Source organism: Tursiops truncatus, chromosome 3 (assembly GCF_011762595.2).
Source record: "Tursiops truncatus isolate mTurTru1 chromosome 3, mTurTru1.mat.Y, whole genome shotgun sequence".
In the NCBI taxonomy this organism is placed as follows: domain Eukaryota; kingdom Metazoa; phylum Chordata; class Mammalia; order Artiodactyla; family Delphinidae; genus Tursiops; species Tursiops truncatus.
This window is the reverse complement of record NC_047036.1, coordinates 124,731,048-124,737,047: the sequence shown is the minus strand read 5'-3', so window position 1 is coordinate 124,737,047 and position 6,000 is coordinate 124,731,048.

Below are 6,000 nucleotides of genomic sequence, written 5' to 3'. Positions count from 1 at the left end.
AGGCTTTCGACAGATACATGCCATTGATTGAACAGAACCACCAGAGTCCCTTTTGCATGCAGTCTGGGGAATAGCTGATTCATCGTGGGCCACCTTGTATGGATTTTTTGCCTTGGGTCTATGATGGTTTGTAGGCTCACCCAGAGAGATCCAAGCCTCAGAATGCTGTGGAAGCTGGTAAGAACGAAAACTTAACTTTCAAATGCATTCCTAGGAAAACAAGTGTGAGTGGTGGATGGACTGTTAAGAAATCTGAAAGGCAGTTGGCTCCTTGTTGCTTCTCTCTCCATTTTCCTCTGGGAGGTGAGGGGACTCCAGCAGTTGCCACAAGTAATAACGTTGATCAATCACTGCCGGGGCTGGGACAGAGCTGTTTTCTTTTTCTCAGGCCCGATGATAGCAGTAAGCAGGCCCCTTTATACATAAAGAGGGCAGAGGACGATGGACTGATGGAAATGAGAAATGCAGTGCTGGGAGGTTAGAGTAATTTATTTTCCTTTCTTTTTTGATTAAAGCAATAGTTCTGGGCACCTTCTAAGTGCCAGGCACTGTGCTAGCTGCTGGAGATACAGGAGAAAATGAGATGTATGTGGCTTTTGACTTCTGGGTACTCACGTCTGCTGGAGAGATGGACAAGGAAACAGGCAATCAAAATGCAATGTGATCGGTGCTCCACTGGAGAAGTCAGAAAAGGGGCTCCAGGGAGGATGGGGATGGCTTCTGAGAGGAAGATCTCTGAGCTGAGACCTAGAGAATCAGTACAGTTGGCTAGGCTAGGAGAAGGGGAAAGAGTGGTGTGAGTGGAGAGAAGTGTTTGTGGGCAGGCCCTAAAGGGAGAGAGGGCACAGTACGCCAAGAGACAGGGCAGGAATTCAGTGTGGCAGTAGCTAGTGGGTCCTGGCGGGGGGGCCTGGGGGCAGGGTCCCATGGAATGCATAGTTTGTCCATGTGGATTCTGAAGTCCCTGCCCCAGGGTGGTGGCAGATGGATCCTAGGACTGAGGTACTCGTAGGCTGGGAGAGGACTGCTCTGGGGAGAAGTGGAGTCCATCAAAGGAGGCTGGAGCATCTGGGAGCAGTGAGCTCCGGCAGACCTGAGGATGCGGGATGTGGAAGAAGGAGTTTTGCCATTCACTGGCTACATGACCCTCCGTCCTCTGGGCCTGTTTTTCACCTGTCAAGTGGACAGGGAGGCCTAGGTGACCTTCAGGTACCTTCCAGAAGCTGCTACCTAAGCTTTCGTCAGGCTGGATGAGCTGCGTGCTGCCCCCCCTCCCGTAGCCACTCTCTGCCTCACCTCCCATCCCCACAGCTCTTTCTGTCCTTCAGTGTCCACCCTGGCCACCTGGACCTCATTTCCTCTATCACTGCTCGGACGCTGTGTCATACCAGCAACTCATGTCACATCTCTGGGCCTCAGTTTCCACACTGATGGGGAAGTGATGGGGATGATAATACCACCTATTTTTCCTCCTCATCTTGTGCCCTTCAGGCACAGGCCACCTGGCCTTCTCTCTCCAGCTCACAGAGCTATTTCTTGCCTAGAATTCTTTGCCTCTTCCTCCCCTCCTTCCCCTCCTCACTTTTCATGCTAAGTCTTCCTCCTCTTTCAAATCCAAGCTTAAGTTTGATACCTTCAGAGCAGCCTTCCTCAAGGGGTTCCATCGCTTGCTGTATTCCATATCAACGCTCTGTATACTTCCTTCTTAACACTCGTCATAGTGGTACTTCACTCAGTTGTGTGTGACTGCTGAATACCCCACTCCCCTTCTAAGATATAAGGAGGGGCAGGGGATATATCTGACACCTGTCCTGGGTGTATATTAGGCCCTGGGTGATGAGTTGTTGAGTGGATAAATGAATATCTTAATGGATTTAATACACTTCATACATATGTAAGTTATTAATTATACTCAAGCCAGGAGTACAAACTTATTTAAACTCAGTTTTTCAGAAATCACCAAGTGTAGTGACATGTTCTACCCACTAGAGGGCGATGTGAAACCATAAAGCTGGGGTATGGGAGGGGGGCGCCTCAGGGACCCCGGCCCCTTTATAAGTTGGTATAACATTCAGTCACTTTGTGTTCTATCCATACCCTGGACTCATTAAATAAAATTCAAAATATATATCGACCATTATGAGTCGGAAGGCTTGCCAGATCCTGTTTGGTCCAATCCTGGACACTAAGGCCTGAGGGACATTGAGGTCCCCCTGCCTTCACTGGTCCTATGGCACAGACTTGTTCCTGGCTGTGGGAAAACCCCTCTCTTTTGCAATATTCCTATTTTCTATTATGTAGGAGAGACCATTGTAACTCCTGTCTGTCCAACCATCCAATAAATATTTACTGACTTGCCACTATGTGCTGGGCACTGTGTTAGGTGCTAGAAATTCTGGTGTACAAAACAGGTCCCTGTCTCATGGAATCAATCCACTGTCAAGTTGGGAAGAGCAACACTGAGAAATCATATATTGTTACAAACTGTGATTAGTGTGAAGGAGAAAGTCGGAGCCTGTTAGGGACACCTGATTGTTTCTTGAGCTCATTCTTGGAGGAAGGGCCATTTAGCAGAAACCCAGAGGTTGAGCAGCCACTGGCAGAGGGATCAGAAGACCAGGCTTTTGCCCACAGGCCCATCCAGGCTGCCAGGTGCTGTTGGGCAAGTCCTTTCCCCTCTCTGTCTTCTGTTCTCCCACCTGTATAATTACAGAAACGTTTCAAGCCTAAGCTTTTTTTTTTTTGCGGTACGTGGGCCTCTCACTGTTGTGGCCTCTCCCCTTGCGGAGCACAGGCTCGGGACGCGCAGGCCCAGCGGCCATGGCTCACGGGCCCAGCTGCTCCGTGGCATGTGGGATCCTCCCGGACCGGGGCACGAACCCGTGTCCCCTGCATCGGCAGGCAGACTCCCAACCACTGCGCCACCAGGGAAGCCCAAGCCTAAGCTTTTGATTAGGAGGGGCTTGTACCTTAGATATTTGGGGTGCTCATGTGCACGGTTCTCAGTCCAGGAGCCTGGGGTGCAACTCTTGGGTGAAAAGGGGTGCCTGCATGGTGGCCTCCCATTGAGCAGTGGGCCAGGGGCTGAACAGCCAATCTCTACAAGCTCTGGGGAAGCTTTGTTCAGGCATAGAAAGACTGCTGCCTTAAGACCTAGCACAGGGTCTCCCACTGTGGCTCAGACCCGAGGAGCTGGCTACATATACAGATTCTCGGGCCTCACCTCCACAGATGGTGATAAGGCAGGTGTGGAGGAAGGCCCCAGAATCTGCATGTTAAGGAAGTCTCCAGGTGATTCTGGCTGGGAATCATTACCCTGGATCTTTCTGTAGAAAGGGTTTATGACACTCAATCTTCCAATTGGCTTTGATTTATGTTCTATTATGGGTATTCCAGAAAAGTTATGGCTAAACTGAATTTTTGTTGTTCAGATTATATCCTCAATACACATAGACATCTCACTTTAAAGAGTCAACCATTTGTGACGTGAATTTTCACTCCAGTGGAGTCTTTCATGTGTGTTAATTTCTGTGAAGATCACACCTATGTATGCTTCACAGACTAATTAAAAACACCAAGAATTTAGCTTTGTAGAAGATCTGCGGTCTTAATTTCCAAAAGGTGGGGAGGTGGGGAAGATTTATAGCAGGAGGCAAAAATAATTAAATTTCAAAGCCTAGAGTTAAGCTCCTCCAGGTTAAAGCACTTATTTATTGTCAAATTTATAATCACTGCCCACCTGGGACAGGTGGGCCCTGGCGCAGGGTCCTCTGAATACAGCTAAGGACCCGATGCCCTTGAATTTGCTACTGCTGAGGAGGCTACAGTCCCATGGCTCCTGCCTAGAACAACCATCTGTGGGATTAGGGAATGCTCTGATCCTCTCGCTCCGGGCTGAAGAAGGGCCCATGCAGAGAAGTCTTGCATCATGCAAATGTCTCAGCTCTTGATAAGGAATCTTTTAATCAGAATCTTTATCTCTTTGACTTGTTGCTTCAGTTCCTGGCTTGTCCATCAAATTTCTGGAATTTGTGGGGCCGTTGCAGCAGGTGGCTAGGCTGGCCCTGAGCAGAGTTGAGGGCAGTGCTTCTCAGAGATGGGGCCACTCTCATGTGGCTGCCTCATCTGAGAGCTTGTGAGCATAGAGGATTAATAATGGAGATGGTGACCCCGTCCGTTTTGCCTGTCCCACGATGGCCAGAGATCTCTAAGGAAGAGATAGGGAGGTGATGAGGGCCAAGATAATGTAAATGAGCACAAAGGGAGCAGGTCTATTTAGGCTGGTGGCTACTCTAGGTCACACTGAATCAGCAGCCCAGGCTGTTGGATCAGAGACAACAATCAATTGGATTTAGGGCCCAAAGACCTCCTATAATTTGCATTTATGCAGAGGGAGGAGATGGCATCTGGAGGGCCTGGGAAGACGAAATGCAAACAGCATGAATGGGAGTAGATTAATGGAAGCCAGGACCCATGGAAGGGAAAAGAGGTTGTTTCAAATGCTAGAGAGAGGCACTGCTTTTAATCATAATTCTTCACATGGGTTTGTTGACCTCTCCACTTCATGCATACTTCCTGTGTACATGAATATTGTCCACTATCTCTCCTTGGCTCCCCCACTAGTGCTGTAAGACAGGCTGGTCATTTCCATATTACTAACGAGGACACTGAGACCTGGAGACAGCTACTTAGTGGCCTGGCCAGAAGAAAGCCTGGGTCTTTGCACTCTTTGCCGAATGCCATTCTGTTAGTAGTTTCCCAAGTTTAGCCTTGATCAAATGATACAATGCAGGGAGCAATTTTGTAATAAGGATGAAGCTGACCCACTCTCTCAGATGCTCTCTCCTTGAGTTCCCACCATGGAACTCTGTTTAGAAGCCACCAGGTTCGCTGGTGCTCAGTGGCATAGGTCACCCAGAGCCACTGGCGCGCCTTGGTGGGGGAGGGGCACTGGCGTCCCGTTACACAATGAAGGCCACGTACTTTAATCTGGTGATGCCCAAAGGAAGGATCAGAAAGGGAAAGATAGGAAGAGGGATGGCTCAGAAGTAAACTGACAGTTACAAAAGAGATAAGACACGTGCTGCAGTGTCTTATCGGGAATTCACATTCAGTTGGTCATGGGATGAGCAGCAGAGTCTGTGGAGGGGAGTAGGTGGTCAGCTTAGGGCCTGAAGGAGGAGTGACCATGGTGCCTAGTTCAAGAACCTTGCCACGGGGAAGAGAGCATAGGCCCTGGAGTCAGACAGACTCAAGTTCAATCCCTGCTCTGCCACTTTCTAGTTGTGTCCTCGGACCACACACATAATCTCTCTGACCCTTAATTTCTTCATTTGTAAAGTGGGAATAATAATGGATGTGGAGATTAGATGAAATCATGCTTAAGAAGCACTTATCACAATAGTAACCACTAAATAAATGTCAGTTGTGGTCATAATAGTTGTAATGAATAATGTGAATGGAGTGAATTATGTTGAATAATGTAGATTATATTGAATAATGTAAACATGCTTCTATCTCCTCTAGTTGATAGATTCTTCCCTTGATGTCAACCCTTCTGGGCTACCTTCTTAAGTCTCTTCTGCCTTTCTCACCTGAATTATTTTTAACTTTTTTTTTTCGGATTACATTCACTGAAGAAGAAATTAACCTCATTCTGTGGATGAAGAAACTGAGTCTTGGAGACATAAGGTAACACTGTTAAGTAAGGTGACCAAACTGATACATGTAGCAGTGCGCACTACCAATACCCTCAGCCATTGCCTCTTAGCAGGGAAGATGGACTTTCCTATGAGTGACAGAGAAGCACAATCAGTACCTCGACAGGGACGTGCAGAGGGAACTAGCCTAATGCAGGGAATCAGGAAGGGCTTCCCTGGGAGTTAGCAGTGCTGCAAGGGATCAAGGTTTTTCACTGGTGGAATGCCAGAGCTGGAGACCAGCGATTCCCAGAGGTAGTATGAGGAATGCTTTCAGGGATCTGGAATGTGAGAATTTAAA